Genomic DNA, 14,475 nt, shown 5'->3' on the forward strand with positions numbered 1-14,475 from the left:
TTGGCATATAACGTCACGGTGCGTTGTAACTGCTCTCGAACGGTGGTCAATTAACACTTTCAAGGACAATCTACAGGCGATGTCTCTCAACCATTTATGAATGAAAGTGGTCTGTGTTCTTAAAAGTGTTAATTTCGAATTAGGGATCCAAAGAGGAATATAAGGTCAGGGGGGTTAAAAAGGCCATATCGAAGCAATTTATCTAAAAAAGCAATATTGGGATTTGACATTTGTTTGCATTGCGCACTTACTTTTATATGCGCAAATGTCAAACTGCAATGTTGCTTTTTTAAACGAATTGCTTCGTTGTGGCCTTTTTAACCACCCGGGTAAATCAAATGTTTAGAACAAAAGTTGCTAGGTTGAGAATGTTTCCTATGAAGTTCCATGAGTCAGTTTGGCAATGTAAAGGAATTGTGCAGTTTATTATTATTAATAGTAAATTATTAATTGTGATAGTTCTTAATATGTGGACACCACTCGAGAATATGCGCGTATTGCGTATTGGTATGAAATAGAAATAGTACTTACTTAACAAATTAATTTCTAATTTCAATTTTCAATTGGAATGCAGCATGAGAACGAAATGAATGATTATGTAATTACAAATAAGTATTATATTTCAATTCAATAATGCAACAATTTGTACTAATTCATAGTAGGTTTTTGAATTGTGAGTCTTATTGCGAATGGATGAACGCAGTGCTAAATCTTCTGTGAATTTTAAACGTTTTTCAGTAGTAAAATGTAAGTAGGTGATAGCATATCGCATGAATTAATTAATTAAAATACTAATACTGCCAATTTTTAAGTTATGTGTACAAATGCGCAACAAATTAAAAATAAAAAGATTTAAGTATTTATTAATAATACGATGCTTGTTGTTCAGTATTAATAGGTTGCATTAAATAAATGATTCTATCTATAGGTAAGTACTTTTTAAAAGAAAAAAATACTTACTGAAAATATTGTTTGAAATAATTTTATTCTAAATTCAAATCGGATTTTCTTAGATTACTACAAACGGAAATTCAGGAACTTAACAGATACAGAGTCACATGATATCATAAACTTCTTAGATAATAAAATTACGAAAAAAGTATTATAATCTTCACCATGTCGATAATATTTAAAAGGTCTGAAAGACTTGCCAGTGAAAATACTTACACTTTTATCGGATTATAATACTTTTAACAAAACTATTTGAATTGTAATATAGAGAAATTTATCGTCGAATGGAAATGTAAATAAAATTTACCATAATATTGTCAAGAAAGTAGTAAAATTGATGTTTATATTAGCAAAGATTGAAAGCCAATAGATATTTATAAGAAAATGTTGTAAAAAATAAAATTTATTATTGAAAATATGGACTTTTAACTTAAAACCAAATTTTTGCAATAGTTTTTTTAATGGTACTTAATGGAACAGTTAAGAAATAATTAACCTTAAGTATTTGGCTGGTATTCCCTGCTATTCCCGGTATTCCCGGTTGGAAGTACTTGAAAGGCCAGACTCTCAATCAGGTTCTGTAAAAAACCAGACCTGTAAAATCTTTAGGTTAGGTAAACGGACTTTGTGAAAAGGGGATAAAGCTAGGAAGATTTTCAATTTTTAGAAGCCACATTCGTCATTCGTTTACTGTTTTATGCCCCTACGTAAAAAAGTAAACAGTTTCAACAATTTCGTCTCCATAATAAAATATACACGTTTATTTGTTTTATAAAATTCCAGCCAGTCTATTATCGTTTTAAATTTGAATTTAAATTTAGGACATGTTCACACTGTGGTCTTAGTTTATATACAAAAGTGATTGTTGGCGCCACCTTTCCTCTAATTTACGAAAGTAAGCGAGGATGAAGCTTTCGAAAGTATCGGGAGACCCCTGCAATTCTAATTACTGCCATCTATCGGCAAAGAAAATCTCTGTTGTACAGTTACACGCGTAGAATAACCATGAACGTTGCTATATGGGACAGTAGTTCTGAATTTTACGGGACGATGTCTCTACGTGTACAACGGGTTGGTAGCAGGCTGAATTTTATTATGGAAACGAAATATGGATCTTTATGCATGTTTACATCTCAGATATAAAAAAAAAAACATGTTTTTGATAAAAACTGAATTATAGAGCGACTTGTCGAAGTCATAGGTGATAAAGGTTTTATAATATTATAGATAGGTTACGTTAACTTATAGTGTCAAAAGAAAACCTGAAGATGCGGAAATAGACTGTTATGAAAAACAGCTGCTTTATTTTTCTTTTTCTTTCTTTAGGTAGTGCAAAACAATTGGGTCGTGTACTAGTTAGGTTCAAAATTAATTATGAAATTCTGATTAAGTACTAAATAAATACACATCTAAAACTCACGAAAAAAACAAATGCCTGACTGACTGTTATATTTAATAGATATATATTATATGTATATTTATATATGTATACACCCACTTACTGTATTATTATTGTGTATATGTATTTATATATTACGATAAAAGGAACTTACCTACGCAAGACTAAAGCTCGTCTAAAATAAGTATGTAATATTTGGAGCGTTATCATTGTTTTCTTAATGAATAAATCAGTGTTTTTTTAAAGTTTCTGCGTTATAAAATTGAAGAACACATTGAATTCCTATTTGAACTTGTAATTTATTACTTAATGCAGCAAATTGTGCGCAGTTTGCTTCATTTAAGTTTATTTATTGCTGTTTGGATACGCATGTCGCAGCCTCGGTCACATAGTCACGTACCATCAGGTGATATTGTGATCAAGTGCTTGCCTATCCCCTTAAAATAAGAGTAAGCTCATCTATTTTGATCGGACGTTATTCTCAGTGGCCGATACAATACAGAGATGTAGGCGATTTTTATAGTCACAAGTCAGAGCGGGTCCATTCCATTCATCCGCGCAGGGTGTGTTGCGGGGCGGGGGAAAGGCAGGTTCCCAGCTCAGGCAGTGTCTACCCCAGTTGCGCGAGAGGACTAGACCCGTAAAGGCTTTCCCTTCGGCAAAAAACCCAAAAAAATACCAATATTTAAACTATATTAATGCTCAAGACTGAAGTGTAAGTGTTTAGTGAATGTGCTGTGCTTTGAAGTGACGTTGCGTCAGCTTTTAATTCGGATTTCCACAGTGTTGTTTTCTTGCTACGTGCTTCGGATCATGGCACACCGCGTTCCAGATTAAGGTAATTGATAGACTTTATTCTTCCCATGAGGAGCTCGGTGGCGCAGCGGTAAACGCGCTCGATCTGCGATTGTTGAAGTTAAGCAACATTCGCAAAGGCCGGTCATAGGATGGGTGACCACAAAAAAAAGTTTTCATCTCAAGCTCCTCCTTGCTTCGGAAGGCACGTTAAGCCGTTGGTCCCGGTTGCATTAGCAGTCGTTAATAACCACCAATCCGCACTGGGCCCGCGTGGTGGTTAAGGCCCGATCTCCCTATCCATCCATAGGGAAGGCCCGTGCCCCTGCAGTGGGGACGTTAATGGGCTGGTGATGATGATGATGATTCTTCCCATCCTTATGAATGATACTTTAAGGCCTGCCCTGGAAAAATGACTATATCATCCATGGAAAAAATAGGGAAGTGTCATGGGTAGTATTACAAAGAGCACTGGTGATAGAAATTGAGATGAAGCTTAGGGTTTCAATGTTTTTTTAGTTTATATTTAGCCTTTGATGTCGTAGGATGAAGGTTTCCAGGGTCCGTGGGCGTCGGGAGGTGTCGGGTTTCGTTGAGGGGTGGGGTGCGCGCAGGGGGGTGCGCAGGCGGTAGGATAAGGGGGGGACAGGCGTGGGCGCTACACCCCCCGTATTGATCGCTCAGTTTTCATACGTTTTCACTAAATATTGTTAGGTACAAAAACACATTTCGAAATACCCTTAAAATACATTTCTTTGTAATTCTTATGTAGGGTAAGTATTTAAAAAATATATGCTACGTCTGAAGTCTGAACGTTTGTCTATGGAAGTGGCGTTACGACTTCCTTCCCTCACGGCCCTAAGGATACGATGTTTCTGGAATGATACCAATGTATTTATTTATTTACTGTCAGTTACACAGACACTTACCGAGAGTTTTTAAAACCTATAAATCGAATTAGTACTCCTCATATTCACACAGTTAATTTGCATTACATAACATAAGCCCACTACAATATCCCAATGGGGTAGTCAGAGGTACATCTGAAGTGAACTAACTACCCACACCTCACCGAGCTTTCTGTTAGACCAACGTGATAGGCGGTGAGCCGTATCACCTTGTAATGGTCGAGCCAACAGTGCACTTCATCATCATCAGCCCATTATCGTCCCCACTGCTGGGGCACGGGCCTTCCCTAGGGATGGATAGGGAGATCGGGCCTTAAACCATCACGCGGGCCCAGTGCGGATTGATGGTTATTAACGACTGCTAATGCAGCCGGGACCAACGGCTTAACGTGCCTTCCGAGGCACGGAGGAGCTCGAGATGAAAACTTTTTTTTTGTGGTCACCCATCCTATGACCGGCCTTTGCGAAAGTTGCTTAACTTCAACAATCGCAGACTGAACGCGTTAACCTCTACGCCACCGAGCTCCTCACACAGTGCACTTAAGATAAATTAATAAGTCATTGATGCAAGTCCGGTACTACGCTTCGAACGGGCGCTCCCCGTTTGAGAAGCAAGTCGATGAACCACACGACCACAGTGATTAAGTATATTGCAAATACATCTCTATCATTCTTAGCTGTGAGAAAACTGAGTGCTTCCAACAGGGACAACTTTAAATAGGCTAGTTTAGTTAAAGACAACACGCCTGTATCCTCTAAGGGTCAGGCAGAGGTGAATATTGTACTTTTTTTGACGTGACTTATTGTAGATTTGCCGCAGGTGGCATTAACTACTTTGCCGGACAAATGGGGAGCGCTGAAAGCTCTCACCCGGTACAACGTTTAAGACCACAGGCCTGAGAGTGCCCAGTTGAGCGCGAACCTCGGCTTAGGGCGTCGTCTGAGAGGAAAAATATTGAAAGAATTAATCGATCTTAGTGCGTCGATAGCGATAAGCGCTGATTGCGGGTAATCGTCGACCACGCCGGCGGGGTCGGTATCGGGGGGTGAATAATGTACTGTAATGGGCCATCCATGTGTCTAAATGCGGAAATAGAGCCCACTACCATAATGTAGTCACCCACTCCTGGGCATCTACGTTTATGCCCCATTTAAGTAATAGCGGGCAAACCTAGTTCTGTTAACTATACTTTAGCCTTTTAGCATTTAATATGTATAATTATCTTTTAGTTACTAAAATGTTACCGATTAATCATTTACATATATACATAAAATCACGCTTATTCCCTACCGGGGTAAGCAGAGACTATGGAATTCCACTTGCTTCGAACCTGACACATTTCTCTTGCTTCTTCCATATACATAAATCGTTTCATACACGCCGGTTCAGAGTAGATCGTACTAAACCTTTTCTAAGGACATCTCCAATTTGGTCAATATACGTCCTTCTATGTTTTCCTCTGCCAGCCCTACCATCAAACATCGTTTATATACAGCTCTACGTGTCCAAACCAACGTAACGTTTCCTTCTCAATCTTAATCACTATATTGTCTTTTACACAACATCTCTCTCTTATCACACTATTTCTCACTCTATCACTCAATACCGCAGATGCAAGTAGCATCTGCTTAGCGGTACTTTCATGCTTCTTCTGCCATACCCAACATTCACTACCGTACTTCAGACCACTACTTTTGAGATCTTCTTCTTCTATCTTGTGGGTTGTGAGGTGGATGATCAACGTCATCAACCCTGGTGTCAGGGTTATTATTGAGCCACCAGTAGCATAACGCACGCCAAGAAACAAGTAATGGCCACATTTAGACCAAAATAAAAATGCAAAGTTGTCATTCTTACCGTGTGTCGCCTATCGCGCAAATGCGAGCGAGACGGAAAATCCCCACGCACCCCCTTAGTCCTTAGCGGCTTACGGTCATAATCTAAAGCAAGACCGGGTAACCGGGTGAGAGCCTTCAGCGCTCCCCATTTGTCCGGCCAAGTAGTTAATGCCATTTGCGGCAAGTCTACAATAAGTCACGTCAAAAAAAAAAGAAGGCAGAGGCCAGGGGGGTGAGGTCCGCATCCGGTACGAATTGGTGCGGAGCGGAAAGTTACCGTTCTATATCGAGTCATCATCCCTAACACGTTTTATATCGTTTTTCACAGAGTCCGCTTAACTACCTAAAGATTTGACAAGTCCGGTTTTGAACTTGACTTAAAGAGATGAATTGACTGCCTGTGAAGGAAAAACCAGCCCAACACAGGTTAGTTCAAAACCTCCGACAATGCATTTCTCGGGAATGTGGATTTCCTCACGATGTTTTCCTTCACCGCTGAGCACTTGATAACAATTTCCTGGTTAAAGAGAATTTATTTCTTATTTTCCAACATATTACATGTCATTTACATAAGAAACAAAGTACTTACATTTGTATACATATAAGTTCACACTTCGCCTAATATACTTACACATTTGCATTTCCTTCACGCACTTCCACATATACAGAGACTGGTCTGCAGAACCAGGCACCACACTTTCAAAATTATGATAACTTTAAGTAGGTACACAAGATATATTTTATAAATAAAACGGATTTGAAAAAGAGTTTCATTTTGAATTACTACGTAGGTATAGTTAGAAATAAGTGCAATTCTAAAAGTGCGGTACCTACACAGCCCCCTGGCCGGTTATTAAATATAAATATGTATAATATTTATTTGTATCTAGCACAGTCTTAAGTGATTAAAATAAATAGTTACTTTTCTAACAAATAACTGGATAATTTATGCTTAAATGCCTCAAAATTCTTAATATTTTTTATTTCTGAGGGTATTTTGTTATATAGTTGTGCTCCCTCGTACGTCACCATTGACTTGCCGTAATTTGTTCGTATCTTAGGTAGTACGAGATAGCTGGCTCGACGAGTTATGCGTTTGAGTGAGTTTTTCTGTTGTGGGAGTGAGATGGATGTATGAATGGTTTTATCGATGATTTTACGGATTAGTATGCATGTATTGTAGATGTATAAGTTGTGGATGTTCATGAGTTTTGTTTTGGCGTAGATTATAGAGCTAGAGCTGAGGTACGGAAAGTGAAATAACATTTTAATAATTTTGTTTTGAGATCTTTGCAATTCTGCTAATTTAGTTCTAGACGCACTACCCCATATTTCAATTAGATAAGTTAGATGAGATTTTACTAATGAATTATAAATAGTGAAACGAATGGAGCGTGGAAAACAGCGAACAATACCACGGAAGGAGCCGATAAGAGAAGATATTTTTTTCTTTACGTGATCTATGTGCGCTTTCCATGACAATTGATTATCTATTCTCAAACCCAGATATTTTTCGTGCTTTTTTTCTAGAAGAGGTATGTTGTTAATTGTTAGTGGTGTAAAAGAGGGAATGGTTTTGTTTTTAGCTTTAAATATTATGTATGAAGTTTTTGCGATATTAATTGTAAGTAGATTTGACTGTAGCCAGTTATGCAGGATTTTAAGATCTTTCTGTGCATTGGATATTATGTCGTGTATCGAGGACCCAAAATAAAATAGACACGTATCATCCGCGTATAAAGTTAAATAACCGGTTAGATTCAAATTTTGGACATTATTGATGTATATCAAAAAGAGAAGAGGCCCCAATATAGAACCCTGCGGCACACCAAAAGATATTGGAAGGACTGTACTTTCATAATTCGAGATCTTCACTACTTGGCGTCTGTTTTGTAAGTAAGACTTAAATATCTGCAGAGCAACACCAGCAATTCCAATTTTCTCTAGTTTTTGTAGTAGCAGGTCGTGGCTTACGGTATCGAAAGCTTTTTTTAAGTCGATAAATACGCCCAAAACAATGTTTTTTTTATCTATATTTTGCTTAATTTTAGTGACTAGATCAATTGTTGCCGCCAATGTGTTACTCTTTGGTCTGAACCCAAATTGTCTTAGTGATATAAATTTGGTTGAATCTAGATGTGCTTCTATTCGTCTATACAGAACCCGTTCCAATATCTTGGATAAAACAGGTAAAACTGAAATTGGGCGATAGTTGCCTGGGTCAGTTTTAGAGCCAGACTTGAAAATGGGACTAACTTTTGCTATCTTAAGTGAGTCGGGGAAATGACCAACGCTCAACAAGTTATTTATAGATTCAGTTAGTTTATTAACTATCAATGGTTTCATACATTTTACAGCTTTGGTATTTGTACCATCAATTCCAGAGCTAGAACTAGGGTCAAGATTGTCAATTATTTTAGAAATTTCATCTGCTGTACATGGTTTTAAGTTATTAAGTGAGATAGTATCCGATTGTATGGATGGTGAAAAGGGTGCATGATTGTATGAAAGATTAGTTTTTATTGTATTTGCCAGGATAGATCCAATAGTGGAGAAATATTGGTTAAATGCGTTACACACTTTGATTGGGTCATTAATAGTTTGGGAGTCTATGGAGAGTGTTGGGGGAACACGACTTTGTTTTAGTTCATTAGCTGATAGATGATTTATTAGATTCCAGGTTTTTTGTGGATTTTTGAGACATTTAGTGAATTTGTTATAGTAGTATGAATCCTTAGTACTCTTAACTTTGTCGGCAACTTCATCTCTCTTCATTTGAAATTTTTTCTTTATCGTTTCATTTTCAGGATCGATCATTAATTGAGACCACAGCCCATTTCTCTGGCTGATACCGTGTATGATGTCTTTTTGTATCCAATCTTTTTGTGGTAAGTTCAGTATCTTTTGTTTCTTAACTTTATTCTCGTCTATGTGTTTTTTAATTGTAGCTTCTAGTAGTGTATAGTCTGGATCTAGGTTATCAATCTCAGCAAGTTTAAGTGCTTGATATAACCTTTCGTAGTCTATAGCTTCGTACGTGTGTCGTTGTTTTGATGGCGGTTTGTATTTTTTTAGCTCAAGGTAAATATGGTTGTGGTCGGACATTGACGATTTAATTATTGTCATGTTGTAGCTGTCCGTACTTAGGGCTGTGCTTACGTGGTCTATGATTGTATTTGTTTTTGGAGTTTTTCTTGTACAATAGTCTTCATCAATTTTGTTTAGTATTTTGTATCCAGCCTCTTTTAAGGTATAAGTGTATAATTTCTTATTCTTGACAGCAGTATTTGGGGATCTTGCCAACAAATCAACGTTAAAATCACCAAAGATCAGGCCTCGCTTCCGTGTTTGTAACTGGGAATCCAATGTATCCAAAAAATTTTCTAAATTTGTGTTTCCAGGGTAGTATACTACACCAACATCCAGCGCGTATTTTTTTAATTTAATCCATAGATAATTATTACCATTCCAATATAATGATAACGATTGACTGTGCTCTAGGTTATTATGAACATAAGCTGAAACGCCACCACCAGTTCTGTCAGTTCTGATATTATAATGATGTGTATAGTTGGGAATTTGGAAACGCAGTGCTTGCTCTTCAGACGAAAACCAAGTTTCGGTTATCAAAATGATGTGTATAGTGGTATTAACTGAGCGGAGAATACATTTCAGTTCGTCGAACTTTCCTTTCCCACATATACTTTGTGCATTTAGATAGTAGAAATTCAGGCGTGACTTGGTAGGACGCAGATCAGAATAATTTGATATAACTTGATAGCTTATGTTGTGGCTAAGTTTAGTTTTTACGGTGCTCAGTTTTTTGCAGCTGCTTCAATAATTTTGGGTACTCCTTTCACATACTTTATAGTAAGATTCTTTTCTCCGTTCTTCTGTCTTTGATCTAGTTCTTCCTTTAAGGTTTGCATCAACTTCTGCTGATTTGGAGTCTGGTCCGAGTACAGCTTAATTCCTTCCGGCAACTTCTTTGAACGCAATAGTTTCCTGACAGGTTCTTCGTTTTCAAAGCAGACCTTTATTCTACGATTTGACGTTTTTTTGAATTTTCCAATCCGGAATACGTTCGTGGGGGATGGTGTGTTTTCAACAGCGTCGCATAGAATTTTATAGACATCATCATTGTCCTTATTGACGCGTTCTTCCGAGCTCCCAAGCGTCTGTTCAGCGATTCCAGCAACAATTACGTTTTTCATTCTATTGTGGCGGTCTTGAAGCTCTTTTATCAAGTCCTCGTTAGAAATCGAAGAAGATGCGGACTTACAATTTCTCAAGTCGATCTCCAAATTCTTAATTTTATTCTCACCAACTGAAACTTTTTTGTCTATGTCTGATATTTGTTTTTTTAGCGTAATCTGTTCAATCGAGAGATGTGACGTTAATGATTTGACATCCTGAATAGCTTGCATAGTTTCAGCGTGCGAAGTTTTTATCTCCGATATCTGGATTTTCAATTCGGAAATCCCGTCACGCATTTGGTTCGTGTTTTGAACATTGGAGGCAAGTAAATTTTCCAACATAGAAGTAATCTTAGCGATTTCAGAACGTAATTCTCTTATCTCGCTATTGCACTCATAATGACGATCATCAGGCTGCTTTCTTTTACGCACGGTGATCTGACTATCCATGGCTTCCTGAGATAATTTGGAAAGGTCAGGTTGAGATTGGGAGCCGCCTTCATTTTTTGACGGAGATCGCAACAGCAAGCTCATAGTCTATAATGCACAAAGAATTACTCACTCGTAGAAAATGAATGTGTGCGTACTGCAATCTGTAGCTGTGTTCCGCAGGTTCGCTGTTGTGGCGCGCGTACGTCACTCGTTAGTAACACAATTGTTGGAATTTCGAGCTTATAGCAATGGAAACTAAAATGAATATTGAGATACGCGAACAACTATATATTTTTAGAAAAAAGAAACACACGTCTGCTCGTGGCGAAGTCGAACACACAAAAAAAAAAAAAAAAAAAAAAAAAAAAAAAAAAAAAAAAAAAAAAAAAAAAAAAAAAAAAAATTTACGATCTAAACATGAATTCTAAAACAAATTCGACAATCATTGATTTAGGCTTGTGCTGGATTCGAACCTGCCACCTCAAAGTGAGAGGCAAGCGTTCTACCAACTGGGCTACCACAGCTACCGTACTATATAGATTATATTATTCTTTATTTTATAGCTTAGGTCTATTTGTGTTCTGTATTATCACTTAACACAGACCTCATTATCTTCCGGGCATCAATAAATAATAGACTAATCTTAAACAGAAGTGTTACCTACTCAAAAACAGACTTGCCCTGTAGGTATTTTTTTTAATAGGAACAGTATAAACCGGCTTTCTACTTACTCTTTCCGGTACCTACTTATATCAATTACCTCAGAACAGAAAAATAGGACCTTTAATGGCATTACTTATTTTATTTCATTGATATGCCCATGATAGAAAAGAGAATAAAGTATTTACTTAATTGGTAATTAATTTATATGTTCATAAAATAGTCTATGCTAGTACAGCCTATGTCTCTGAGAGTCTATAATTTGATAGGCAGTAAACTAGATATAAATAGCTAGTTGTACGTGTCACGTAGGTACTTTATATATACCTACGTACTTTGTTTTGCAGGCGATAATAAGGTTTGGAAGAATAAATGTTATGCGGTCCAAACCCTGGCACAAACCTAACTGCGTAATATAGGATGCGCGAAATTCTGCGTCTTGAATGAAAACTGATCAACAAGTAGCCCGTAGAAGTAGCTTCGCGAACGCCATTGCACATGCGCAGAACTCTCAAAATGGCCGATTATAAAACCTCTACGTTTGCTACATTTTTCTAATTCATAATACTATCCGTGTTATATTATCTTCATATTTTAATTGTGATAGAACAATCTCGAGTCATCATAAGGCGTTCGAAAGGTAGGTGACTTCTTAAGATTTTGAATTTGACGTACTTAAGTAATGATAACACGCCTAGATTGCCTAAAATACCTACCTGTATAATGAAATGGTGCTTTCAATGATGTGGCCGCTGTTATGCTATAGTTATTTTAAGACTTCAGACATTATTAATAGAAACTTTCTATAATATTTTTTTAAATCAAAATGCTTTTATTTCGATTTTTGAAATTTGAGATTCGGGGTGTGTGTGTCGGAAGTTAATATATAAATAGTTAGGCTAAAAAATAACCATAGCACTGGTATTTGAATAAAAAGCTTTTAGCTTTATTTATTTAAGTAAAATTTCTACATGACGATTTTGATGAGAGTTTAAGAAACGAAAGTGTTGTGTCAGGGTCGTAGTGAGTGGAATTCCGTGGTCCGCTTCTTCATTTTCTATCGTGTTGGTTGTGCGGTGGAGTTCCAACCTCATCAACCCTGGTGTCAGGGTTACTATTGAGCCGCCAAAGGCCCCTGACATGGCTCATGTAACGACTACTTACCTACATCAGTAAGTAGTAAGCAGTGGTCCCGGCTTGACGTGTCTTCCGAAGCACGGATCATTTACTTTCGGACAATCAGGTGATCAGCCTGTAATGTCCTAACCAAACTAAGTAATTTTTGTGATATGTCCCCAATCGAATCGAATCCAGGACCTCCGGATCGTGAGCCCAACGCTCAACCACTGGACCACAGAGGTCGTGGTCTCCGCTTATCCCAACAGGAAATAGGCATGATCTTATGTAGTGCCTATGTTAAATTCTACTTCAAATGAAGTGTTATGTCTTTGAATTAAACCATGGCCACCCATTTTGTCCCATAATGACGCCACCCACATCTTCAAGCAAACTATTCCCGACGTAGATTCCTCTCTACAGAACAGATAGGTACAGTCATGAGCAATATAATGTACCCACTTTAGGACTCTGTCGCACCAACATATATGACATTTAGTGAGAGTTTCAGTTCAATTTGTCAAAAAAGTTAATGTGACATGGTACCAAAGTGTATACATATTAATGCTCGTAACCGTACCTAAGGTCAGCGTGGAGATATCGCAGACGAACTTACTTTTCGCATAGACAGGAGGAGGTCCCGGTGGTGTAATTGGTTAACACGCTCATTCCGGCTTGACCTCTGCGGATTCAAGTCCCATCCGAGTCAGAATTTTTTTGATTTAATTTTCTTTTTGTAAACTTCCTTACGTCGTCGCAGATATTGGCGCGTTCTACGCTTCCCACTTGCTAGTTTAGAGTTGATGACGGACTTCGGGAGTCTAGTCATTGTCACCAGTTTCGTTAGACCAGTTTTCACCTGTCGCACGTAATCTATAAACTGTTTATATCAAGTTTTGTACCATAATACCAGATTAAAGAGAAGGCGAACGTCGTGTCTTATAAGGAAGTGAAGGAACTGGTCTTTGATAGACAAGAATGGAGAATGCGACACCGACAAGAGCGTGCCTCTTAAATTAGTAATGATGTTGGCAACCCCAACATTAAATTTATATTTTTTAGTGTGACAACATTTTTGTCTCTTCACTTCCGTTCTTGCTCTCCATTTAACTACTGTAATGTGAACATTTTTTGTACGAATTTAATTAAATTCAGTGAAATTTGCCTACTTCTGGACGTTTTAATCTCAGCCTTCGCTTCAGATAACCAGCCCTCACAGCCATTAGAAACCTTACACCCCAAACCTAACAGATGATGATCATTATATATAAATACTAAGTATACGTAAATTATGCATCATGACCATTAATTTAAGAGCCACGCTCTTGTCGGTATAGCATTCTTCATTCATGTCTATCAATGGCGAATTCTGACTTCTTTATAAGACATGACATTCGCCTTCTCTTTAATTTGTTCCATGTAAGCTTTTCTTGGTCTTCCCCTTCCTCTCTTTCCTTCTATCTTCCCTTGGTTATGTTGCTAATAAAGGACCATGATCCTAACTGTATGAGACTTGTCCCCCTTCCAACAGGTAATTTATTGTATTTCATTAGTATCTTTAAAAAGATTACCAATTAGTTCTAACTTCAAATTCCATGGAGTTAAGAAATAAAATGAAAAAAAAAAAAGGTTTGTTGAAAATCAAAATTGGTTGAAACAATGTTATACCAAACGGTACTCAAAATCGTACTTAAAAATCCGAATTCCGGCTAAACCCCGCGTACTCGTATTTGGAGAAAGTCGCCATGGAACAAAAATATCGACTCACTCAGGCGCTTAGAATAAGATATGTCTGGAATCTGTTGATGGAGCGGACGTATTGACTCGTCGTCCTTTGTCGTGTTTTATTAAGTTTCGTCTTGCTTCTTCTATCCTCGATAATCGCATGTAGGTTTCATAATATTTATCGTCTCCCAGGCAAGGTGTCCAGCAGGGTGCGCTGACGTCTCGCCATGCGGCAGCCCCCGAGGGCGAGCGCTCGCGCAGCCGTCGCGCATGTCACCTAAGCGACGCTGGTACCTCCTCGCTGCTGCTGAGCCATCATGCCGGCCCCGCTCGCAGCCTACATCACTCTAGTTACCTTCCTCTGGCTATGTGGTAAGTGCAAGCGTTATTTGCTATAGTTCTTTCGACCGTTGGTCTTTGTGGTTAAATGTGCTGATCTGTTAGACTATGTGCG

General features: G+C 37.8%; 1 protein-coding gene across 2 annotated transcripts in view; it reads right to left on the reverse strand.

Moving 5' to 3' along the window:
* Window positions 1–14,475, reverse strand: part of LOC126366205 (sorting nexin-25) — a 278,282-nt gene that overhangs the window by 203,866 nt on the left and 59,941 nt on the right. The gene's annotated exons all lie outside the window — the stretch shown is intronic.

The sequence above is a fragment of the Pectinophora gossypiella genome, chromosome 4 (genome assembly GCF_024362695.1).
Source record: "Pectinophora gossypiella chromosome 4, ilPecGoss1.1, whole genome shotgun sequence".
Lineage (NCBI taxonomy): Eukaryota > Metazoa > Arthropoda > Insecta > Lepidoptera > Gelechiidae > Pectinophora > Pectinophora gossypiella.